Source organism: Miniopterus schreibersii, assembly GCF_964146895.1.
Source record: "Miniopterus schreibersii genome assembly, chromosome: 11".
NCBI lineage: Eukaryota > Metazoa > Chordata > Mammalia > Chiroptera > Miniopteridae > Miniopterus > Miniopterus schreibersii.
Window position 1 is genome coordinate 71,494,100 of NC_138111.1, and position 11,510 is coordinate 71,505,609.

The window sequence follows — 11,510 nt, forward strand, 5'->3', positions numbered from 1 at the left end:
ACAAAGAAGTTAGGAGGGTCACAGTTGGGGCATCCTATTTACACCAGCGCTCCAAGGGCCTCAGAAGAGAGAGAGGACAGATTTAGGGACTGATGATGAAAGGGACCCCCATCCCTCTAACATCCGCATGCACCCTGTGGGGATGCCTGTCATTGCCCAGCCATGGGCACACTCTCCGGGAGCCTATCTAAGGTGCTGAGAGAGCAACGTAGGAGCCAGAAATGGGCACCTGATCGTGGGTGAGGTAGGGGCAAGGCACTGAGGTGGGATACATGTGATGTAGGGGCCCAGGTGAAGTGGAAGTGGGTCCAGGGGAGGTGGAGGTGGGACCCAGATGAAGGGGACAGGGCACAAGTGAGGTAACAGCCCTGGTGAGGTGGGTATGGGCTCAGGTAAGGTGGGACACAAGTGAGGTAGACAGGGCACAGATGAGCTTATGCATGTCCAGTGCTCTTATGTGGGCCCACCTGTTGTATGTCTGGGCCTGGTCCCAAGTCCATGAGCATTCACCACCTTGCAGGGATGTTTGGCCTTGCTTGGCATCAAGGACTTGCCCACTGGGACAGGGGCCAGACACTTCTAGCCCTGCCCAGGCTCCTGTAAATGCAGAAGAAATGGCACAGCCTCTCATCCATGGGTGGGGGCAGGGACAATGGGGGACAGAGGCCCACACTAGGACAGTCTCACCACAACCCCAGGATGTTCCCACTCGACAGCTGAGGAAACTGAGTCACATAGAGGAGGCCATGAGAGTCCAACAGCTTCACACTGAGTGGGAAGCTGGAATTGACACACCTGGGCATGGCAGCACTCGGCTGCGGTCTGCGAGGCAAGACTGGAGGCCCCCACAGCTGGCCTCCCAGGGAGCTCTTGCACCATGGAAGGCCCAACCCTCTCATCTCTGCCCATCAGCCTGCCCCCAACCCCCACCCTGCACACAGGTTTCCGCAGTGATCTCAGGGGGCCCTTTCCTCCGTACACGGGAGGACGGGCAGTGAGGCACAGCTGGGGTCCCCCAGGACGTTACATTCCGTCAGGGTCCACAGATTGTGTCCTGTCTGGCCCAGCCTCAAGGTGGGTACGAGAGGCCTCCCCACGGGCTGTGGGTGCAGCGGGGTGAAGAAGGACACCCTCCTGCTGATTCCGGACAGTCCCGGCCCCAAGCTGCTGCCCTTTTCACGTGAGACATTGCTGTGTTCTGGGTTTGGGAGGAACAAAAGCAGGGAAGGGGAAGGGGGCCTGGCAAGGGGCAGATCTCTGGAAGTCCCCCTCCCCAAGAGGCCCCAGGCCAGGGCAGGGCCACTAAGACCTGGGAGGGCCAGTGGGGAGAGCAGTGTGGACTGAGGGAAAGCCGGGCCTGGTCCTGGGGTCTCCACCAGGGATCTCCCCTTTGGCATTGCTGGGGGTGGGGGCGGGGGGGACTGTAAGCACTGGGGTGGCCTTGGGGCTGCAATGAGTAGAGGTGGAGACAGGATCCCACACCCTCAGCAGGTGTTGACACAGACTCATGCAACAGGCACCCAGAGGCTGGCAACCAAGGCAAAGTGGGGACACCACCCACCAACTGTTCCTACACAAGAAGCTTTTCAAGATATGAAATAAACTCAGTTGTTCTTATGAAATATCCTGACAGATATTAGCAACTATTGCAAAATCTGAAGTCTTGGGGTGGGCAGCTGCTGGGCATCTGGAAAGCAGGGACAGGGTGGTCCCCCCAGGGTGGACACTGAGCCCAAGGGCCCATGCACATGGACAGCCAACATCTGACTCCTTTTGGATGCAGGCTGTTGTCCCCACTTTTTCCAGAAGTGGAAGCTGAGGCTCAGAGGGGCAGTGAAGGGCTTCAGCCACACAGGGCCCTGTGCTGCGCCCTTTGGAGGCTGACCTGCCTAAGGTCTGTCTCCAGGAACCTCTAGTTGGAGGCATCTGCCCAGTCCCATTCCCGCTGGACAGGAAGGGCTGCGAGGAGTAGGCTTCCCACTCCGGGGCTCAACACGTTGCCCACTTCATGGGCTCTCACTCATCCTGAACCCACAGGAGTCAGGGGCTTGAGGCACGGGTCTTCTGTACCCCCAGGGGCTGCTGCCTGCCCAGCCTGCAGGCCAGGTAACCCCCCTGTTGGCAAGCCCAGGAGCTGTGGTGGGACCTAGTGTGCACCTGAGCAGAAGGATTTCTACAGGAGCGAGTAGAGATGAAAGCAAGGAGACGATGAGGTGTGAGCGACCTGTGTGGTGGCCGGAGCCCAGGCTCTGGTCATGGGTTCCAGGGGGCTGCTGACCTACCCGCCTGGGGAAAACATATCCTCACTGGGCCCAGAGCAGGTGCTGGTCATGTCCTCCACAGTCCTGGGAAGAGGGCTGAAAAGAATTATGACCCAGAGAGCATCTTGCAGTAGTGACACTGAGGCCCCGAGATCAGACAGTGACTCAGGGGCCCAGCAGGAGTCTCTTGTCCGCTCTTCATCCATTTGTTAACTCTGCGGGCACTAGGGGGCCGGCCACTTGGTTTCTGGGAGTGGGAGGTTCAGGTGACCCCCTGGAGCCTCTGGCCTTGTCACCCTCCCAGCCTTGTTTTCTCCTGCCCCCTCCGGACCCCAGGTGACCGGGTCTGGCCAGTGGGCCTTCGGAACACACTAGCTCCTTGCCACCTCAGGACCCTTGCACGTGCTGTTGTTTCGCTCTTCCTGTAGGTCTTTGCAAGACTGCCTGGTGCCATCTCCACAGAGAGCCCTTGCTCTAGTCTCTCTACTTTGCGTTTGGGTGTTTGCCCTCTGTTTCCCCTCTCCCATCTAGAACAGAAGCTCTGAGGGCAGGAGGCAGCACCTACAACAGTGTCTGGCATACAGAAGGTGCTCAGTTAACATCTGCCAGCAGCCTTGTGCGACCCCTGAGCACTTCGGGCCTAGCATCCTCACTTTACAGATGGGGAAATAAAGGCTCACAGAGAGGTGGTGGCTGCCTGGGGTTATAAAGGCCCAGTGTTCCCTTGACTCCCTGAGGTCCCCAGGCCTCAGGGACCCATAGCCTGTTCGTCCTCAGACTTCTGGTCCCATTGCAGAGATCAGCACAATGAGAGCCAGAGGAGCTGCCACACCCCAGAACACTAGCAGGGGGGCATTTGGACCCATGTGGGTTTGACCTGAAGCTGTGCCCATCCAGCACCCTCCCAGGGGACACCAAGTCACCACTGTGCACAGTGAGGTGTCAGGATCAGCCCCCTGAAGTCCCAACTTATCCTAGGTCCCAGAACCCAGGCCTTAGGGACTTGAGCATTTGCCCCTCCCCCAGCTGCTAGAGAAGGAGGCCCCTCTCAAGGAGAGTCTGACTGGGCCTGGGAATCCAAATTCCTCTGAGCAACCAGTCCTGGGAGGAGGGAGGGCTTGCCTTGCCCCAGAGTTGCTTGGAACATGTCTTCAGACATGTTTCTACTGGATGATCTCTCGGGGGGGGGGGGGGGGACAGCTGCCAACTGTGAATCCTAAGGAGCTTCAGGTGGACCTGAGGGGCTCCAGGTGGTCTCAAGGGGGCTCCAGGTAGTCCAAAGGGGTCCCAGATGGTCCCAAGAGGCTCCAGGTGGTCTCAGGTGGACCTGAGGGGCTCCAGGTGGTCCTGCAGGGGCTCCTGGCAGTCTCAAGGGGCTCTAGGTGGTTCCAAGGGCTTCAGGTAGTCCCTGAAGGGCTCCAGGAGGTCCTGAGGGAGCCTGCTATTCCCTTTTCACACACTCTCTCCCACCAGCACCACTTTCCCATTTACAAGGGGGAAACCTGAAGGCTGAGGGTGGACAGCCCCACTCACATCTGTCCATGCCCTCCTGGCCACCCACTCTCTCCCCTAACTGGATGAACTTCTGGCCTCAGTGCCTTGCTCCTAAGTGCAAAGCTCTGACGGAGCCCCTCAGCCACAGGAGGCGTGACCCCAGCACCCGTACCTCCTCCTGACTTGCCATTCCTTTTCCTCAAAACCCAGGTGTGCTCAGGCCCCTGTCTGCTGGGCCTTGGTGGCACCCCTGGTGGAAGCGTCCCGAGGGTCCCTGAGATGGTGGCACACCTATGCTTTTCCCTCAGCCTTGTCCCACACTCCTAATGCCCAAACCCCACTGCACCCTACCCCTGTCCAATGCTGGCTCCTTTGACCGGCAGGGCCGAAGACAAGAGGCCTTTTCTGGGAATTGCCTGCCTTGGCACTATCTCCCCACCTGAATCCGGGATGGCAGTACCTCGGATAGGACCTCCCCTCTGCTATCAGGGCCAGGCTTACCTGGGAGCCCAGTTTTCAGGGCTCCAGCTCTGCCCTGTAAATGCCAACTACTTCCTGTACACCCATCCTGCACCAGAGCTCCGCTGCCCAGCCTCAGCGAAGTTCAGAGAGCAAATGACACCCCCAAAACAACTTCTGCCCCCAAAGGGGAATCAGAAAACTAATGACAACTGAGCAGCCCATCCACTTCTAGGAAAAATAGAATTGGCATAATTTCCAAGGTCCCCACTTCCTGGAGGCAAGAGCAGCCCTTGGCTGTGTGTGGTCCTGAGCCCAGAGCCCCACAGTGCACTCTCTGCTCAGAGGGAGGGACCACCGTCCTCACCTGAAGCACAGAGGGGGATACTGCAGAACACAGGGGGCTCTGTATCAGGTGGTTACTAATACCTTAGAATGGGGGGCTCATGTCTTAGGTGGGAACCCAGTAGCTCAGAGCAGAGAGTTTTGACTGAGGTGGGTTCCCAGTAGCTAAGAGTGGGGGGCTTGTATCAGGTGGGTCCACTGTATTCAAGAAGGGGGCCTATGTCTTAGGTCCCCATTGTCTTAGTTAAGGCTCAAGTAACTCAGAGGATGAGTCATTTTTTATGTGGATTCCCAGCATCTCAGAGCAGGGGTGTTTGTCTTAGATGGGTCCCCAATAGCTCAGAATGGATGGCCCATGTTTAGGTGGGTTCCCAAAGCTCAGAATGGGGTAGTATCTTAGGTGGGACCCCAGATGCTCAGAGTAGGGGGTGTTTTGGGTGTTTCCCTGGTAGCCCAGAGCAGGGGGTTTATGTTTGAAGTGGGTCCCCAGTAGCTAAGAGTGGGGACCCTTGTCTTAGGTGGGTCCTCAGTAACTCAGAGATGGGAAAGGGGCATGTCTTATGTGGGTCCAGGAGCTCTAAGAGGAGGGCAGCATCTTAGGTGAGTCTCCAGTAGCTCAGAGCGGAGGTTTGTGTCGTAGGTGTGTCCCTAGTATTTCAGAGAGGGGGATTATGTCTTAGGTTGGTCCCCAGGAGCTCAGAGAGGGGTCCTGTGTCTAGGTGGGTCTTTAGTAGATCAGTGCAGAGGGTCTGTTCTTAGGTGGCTCTTCAGGAGCTCAAAATAGAGGGGCTGTGTTTAGGTTAGGGTCTCTCAGTAGAATAGCAGCTCCTGCTTCAGGAATTAAATGTAAGGAGTTTATTTGGGAGGTGACCCAGGAAAAATAGTAGGGTGGTGGAGAATGAGGCAAAGAAGGGCAGAACACCAAAACAGGGGTCCTGGGTAGAGTGGTGTCACCCCAACACTCACGGCTACCCAGAACCTCATAATGTGACGTTATTTATAAATAAGGTCTTTGCAGATGTAGTTAAACCGAGGATAGTGTGGGTCCTAAAACCAATGACTAGGTGGGGACACAGGGGAGGCCAAGTGATGATGGAGACTGAGATTGGCGTGGTCAGCTGTGAGCCAAGGAACGTCAAAGATCACCGAGAGTGACAGCAGCTGGAAGAGGCCTGGAGAAGCTTCCCCTGGAGCTTTCAGGGGGAGCACAGCCCTGCTGGCACCTTGATTTTGGACTCCTGGCCTCCAGAATAATAAGAGGATGGTGTCCTATTGTTTGAAGCCATTAAGTTTGTGGCAATTTGTACAGCAGCCCTAGCAAAGTAATGCAAATTTTGTACAAGGAAGGGAGGTGCTGCTGTAGCAAATATGCCATGGAATTGGGTAGTGTGTCGACAATAGAAGGGTTTGGAGGCGCATGACTGGAAGTGCCTAGATTTCCTTGAAGAGAGTGTTAGAAATGTAAATGTTACAGGTGATCCTGGTGAGCACACAGAAAGGAGTGAGGCGAATGCAGAGGAAGTGTCTGTTGTCTTAGAGAATACATATATTGTCGTGGACAGAATGTTGCTGGGAATATGAACACGAGAGGCACCCTGGGGAGCCTCAGGTGGGGTGAGGAACAGGTTATTAGAAACTGGAGGGAGGCCATCCTTGTAAAGTGGCACAAACTTGGCTGAATTGGGTTCTAGTGTTGAGCAGAAAATAGAAATTTTGAGGGATGAATATTCAGCTGAGGAAATTTCCAAGCCAAGTGTGGACAGTGTACCTGAGTTCTCCTTGCTACGTGTAGTAAAATCTGAGAGAAAAGAAATAAATTGAGGAAGAAACTGCTAAGCAAAAAGGAATCAGCGCTTGATGATTTGGAAAGTCCTTAGCCTGTCCAGGTTGTTAAAATTAGAGAATTCACTGTTCAGGAGGTGTGGTCTGAAAAGAACACGGAAGGTGTTGTGAGGGAAACCACTGTTGAAGAGTTAGGGATGTGACTCGTGGGCCCTCCACATCCCAGGGGAGTGCAGGAATAGAGGTGGGGGTGCCCAGGCATGATCTGTGGAGCCTCTTGTCTGATAGTGTGGGCCCCTATGAATTACACAGGAGACCAACAAGGCTTCTGAGAATGTTACACCAGGAGAAACCCTGCTAGCCTGGATTGAGAGACACAGAGGTAGAGAAAGTGAAGGAAGAATAACTTGGAGGCAGAGCCATGAATGCAGAGACAGAGACCAGAGAAGGTGGTGCTGAAGCTGCTGCCAAGGCCCCAAATAGCAGGGCACCACCATGGACCCAGGGGACAGAGTATCAGGGCACAAAGGATTCTTCTCGGGCCTTGGAATCTCATGGAACTTGCACTGCTGGGTTTCAGACTTGCTTCAGACCAGTGATTCATTCCTTCATTCCTCCCATTCCCTCCCTTTTGGATTGAGTTAAGATTTTGGGAGATGTTGAGATGGGGGGATGTGATTTAAACATGGGACCAAAGTGACTTTTGAGGGGGGTCAGAGGGAAGATTGTGATGGGCTGAATAGTGTTCCCCCCAAATTCACATCTGCCTGAATGTCAGAATGTGACATGATTTGGAAATAAGGTCTTTACAGGTGTGATTGGTTGAGGTCATGCTGCATTATGATAGTCCCTAAATCCAGGGACTGGTGTCCTCAGAGGAGAGGACACACAGAGACGTGATGGTGGAGACAGGAACTGTGGTGGGCAGCCACAGGCCAAGGAGCCCTGAGGATTCCTCTGCTGTTCTAAGCTCCCTGGTTTGTGGTACTTTGTTGTAGTGGCCCCAGGACACTGATACACGGAGGGTGTTGTCAAGCAACTTAGGTCTGGAGGCAACTGGAGCTGGGCCGCAGGGAAGACTGCGCACCACCCCTCCCAGCAGAGCCCCAGGAGCATGCCTGTAGCTGACAGCACTGACCGCTGGGGTAGGGTGAAGCACACCCCTGGGAAAGGATTGGCTGGGTCCACGTGACGTCAGGAGGGCTGCAGAGGTTTTAGGAAGCAGGACTGGATGGGATGCTCTTAGGAAGTGGGGCTCGTTTTATGCCTGGATATCAATACATTTTATTAGAAAGTGGGAGGAATGAAGGGAGACAGAAGCCTTAGTTGGTTACGGAGCAGCAGCCACTCATAGTCCCAGGATGAAGATGCTCAGTATATTATTCTTGGCTCAGCGACTTTCTGTTTTCTTGCCTGGACAAGATGATGGAGTGGCATTGTTTGTCTCAGAGTGACCTTGTATGATGTTAATGATCTGCAATTCCTTCTCTTTAACAAAAGAACCGCATGGCCCAGCTTCCTCACAGTGCAGAGGAGAGAGCCTGGGGCACGCTGCACCACACAGGGATCCTAGTTCTCTAATTTGGAATGGGCCGCTGGTGAGCAGGATCCAGCAGATGCCCAAGAAGGGGTTGGGACAACCACGCCCAGTAAGGTGAGGTCTCCATCTCCACTCCCTGAACCTGAACTCCATGGCTGCTCAGTGAACAGAATACAACAGAAGTGGCGTTGGGGCCACAACCTGGAGAAACAGCAGCTTCCACAACCCGTTTTCAAGAATGCTTGCTCCCAGAAGCCGGCCACCCTGCTGCAAGAAAGCTCACACCACCTTGGAGATGTCCACGCCCCAGGATGAGCCTTCTTCAGCAGCGACCCTCCTGGACCACAGAGGCTGGAGCAGAAATGGCTGGTTGTGCAGCCTCTGCCTGGTCACTCAAGTGGCCCCTGGCATGAGGTTTTGAGATGCTGGAGAGTGGTTCCTCCTGCTCTGGGACCCCGACACGCAAGGGCCTCCCTCAGAACTCTGAGGCTGCCAGCAGCCATCTCCCCTGGGTTAGTGTTGGGTTTCTGTCCCTTGCAGCTGACTAAGGAAGCCACTCAGCAAACAGGTCTGAGCCTCAGTTTCTCATCCGTAAAATGAGGATAACAGAGCACTCATGATGACTAGGAAAGCATAGCTGTTAGTGCAGGGATTGAGGGGCCATAGGCTCAGAGCCCCTTCCACTCCAGTGTCCTGCAGACTCGCTCCTCCAGTGATAGCACAAAGCCCCTCCTCCCAGCCTGACTGCGGGCCTCCCGCACTGAGCACGCCGGGAGGCATGCACGTTTTTTCCCTCTTCCACCCTGGAAGGAGCTAGCATGCCCATTTTGCAGGTGTGGAAACTCAGAGGCACCGAATACCAGACCATCGGGCCCCAGAGCCCAGGCCTTGGGGAGAATGTCTGGGATGAGGTGTGTTGCTAGGAGCAGATCCTTCCCCTGGGCGTCAGTGTCCCCATCTGTGAAACAGGAGCCCTCCAAGCACCTGTCCCAGGCAGGTATCTGACCTAGTTGGATGGCCTTGGCCAGACTTCCAGGCCTTGTGAGAGGCCATCCCCTAGGGCCTCAGGAATACTTTTCCCCAAGGTGTCATCCAGGCCCCATGCCTGGCCTCTGAGGTGCTCTAAAAGCAGGGAGCTTTGAGCCTCTGTGGGTGTGGCCTGGGGGAGGTGGGCAGACACTGGAGCCCAGAAAGGGGCTTACCTAAGCTGGTCCAGCAGGGCAGAAAGGGTTGCTACACCTCCTGAGCCTGAGGGCCTGGGAGGGCCCAGGAGGCACGGGGGTCTGTGCTGGGCATGGGGAGGCCAGCAGGGAGCACGAAGGGGCACGGACGATGGGGAGCAGGCTCTCACCCATCTCGGGTGTCTTGGTTTCCCGCTGTGCTGGCTGGGCAGGCACAGGGCATCAGAGAAGCTTAACTGGCTCGTGAGCACTGACATCTGGGTTGCCCCGACCAGCCTGTGCGCTTCTTACTGCTCCCTTACCCAGGACAGCGGGGACTGCAGAAACATGCCCTGCCCCACGGGGGCTGCCCGAATCCTGTCATCACGAGTCAGCCTCAGTCCACAGCAATGCGGCACAATCCTAGCAAGCGAGTGACCTTGGAAGGGCCGCTCCTGCTCTGAGCCTCGGTTCCCAGTCTGTAAGTCTTTCCGTGCAGATGGACTTCAGAACTGTCCCGTGAATGTATACCCCATCCTTAAAGTCTGTACTAGTTTCCTGTTTTCTGGTTAGATAATAGATTCACGCTCATTGTAGAAAATAGAGACAACAAAAAGTCGCGAGGCAGGAAAACACACCCGTAGTCTGGCTGCCCGGAGTGGTGGAGGAGTCGTCCCTGGAGCAGCCAGCCAGGCTTTGCCCCTCCAGGTAAGCTCAGCAGGCGTGGCACACAGAGCGGCTGGTCCTTGGTCGGATCTATTCTTCGAATCTGTCGCCTGTTTCTGCCCTCGGGGGAAGCAGGTGGCCCCGTGTGTCTTGCTGCCTGTCTCCAAGTAGTAACTTGGAACCTGCAGGCCCTTGGCCGGGGAGACCACGGTGGTGAGTGGGCGCCAGGCGGGCGCTGCTGCTGAAGGGCACCGGCTCTCCCTGCGGGGCGGCGGGAACACCTGTGTGCGTGGAGGGTGCCAAACAGCCTGGCGGGAAACATGTTTGGGAAAATTCTTTTCTCGCCAAATACCTAGCTCATTGGAGCTCTAAGCTCAGATTACTTTTATTTTAAAAATGCTTTTAAGTTTTAACAGGCTAAAAGAAAAAGAGGCAAAGCCCATGAGGTCACCCTGCTCATGTGACTCATCTTGCAATGGAGCTTTTTTGACTTGGTCCATTATGAGAGGTTTTTAGGAGGAAAATCTCATTTTTCTATTGAGTGGAAATAAACATGAAGAATATTTATTTAAAGTAAAACAAGAGGCATTTTACAATTCTACAGTTATTACTGGATTTGAGGGAAGCACACCAATAACTACCTCCCCAATCAGGCTTGTGCACCGTCTCCCTCAGGCCACCAGTGCTGTGTCAGGCAAATGGGGTTGAGGAAGGATCCCTGGGGCAGGCAATGCCTCAGCTACATCTGGTGGGAAGAGACTACCAGATTAGGCCCTAACCATCCCCTCGAAATCTCTAGCAGCATATGGAAGCCCAGGGTTCAGACTCCTCCCCCTGTACCAGACTCCCGCATTTCTTACCCCATATTGTGTGCTCCCAGCTGCAAACCTAGACGGGGGATCAAGTAATGGGGTAGGGGCTGGGCCCCCAAATGCAAAGAGGCCAAGGCTACTGTCAGTTCCTTGGGCATCTGTGCTGGCTTCTCCTTGCCTCCCTGCCAGCTGCCCACATGTTGGCTCCACCAAGGAAGCCATACATCCTCTCCAATTCACAGGCATGGAACAGGCTTTCAGGTCACAGAATAGCTTTGTTGGGGCAGGGCATCAGGGAAGGCTCCCTGCAGAAGGTGGCTGAGGCCTGAGGGCAAGGAGACACCAGCCCAGCATAGCCCAGGCACTGCCCTTAGTCTGGGCTGGGATGCGGAGAGCCTTGGTAGCTGGGAGAGCCCAGAGTAGGTGGCAGGGTGCCCAAGTTCAAATGCTGACAGGTCCTGCTTGACACAGCTTTATGATACTGCTCCATCTTTGATCATGTCCCGGCCTCCCTCGCCTCAGGAGGGTGACAGAACCTTCTCCATCCCTCAAATGAGAACATCAAGGCCCAGGCACAGGGAGGCCTGTCAGACAGGGGAGAGGGGGTGGGGTAGCGGGTGGCCCAGGTGGTCTGTTTTCTGTGATGGGACAAGTGCCTTCCCCTCCCTGCCTCAGTTTCTCTCCCTGTGCACAGTCAGACCTGCTGGCACTCTCCAGGACTGCTTTCCCAAGAGGCCCTGCAGAAAGGTGATCGGGGCAGCCAGATTAAGGTTCATATTGGCCAAGGCTCCACCTGCAGAACCAACCACAGTGTCTCCTGCTGCTTCTGAAGATGGCTCTGGCGGCAAGTGGGTGTTCTGAGGTGTGACAAAACCCATGGCTTCCTGTAGCACAGGAAGGACGTCTTGGGCCACCCCCAGCTCCCTGATGGTACAAATGGAAGCTGGAACCACATGCTCGAACACCCAGAACATGTAACCAAGCCACAGAT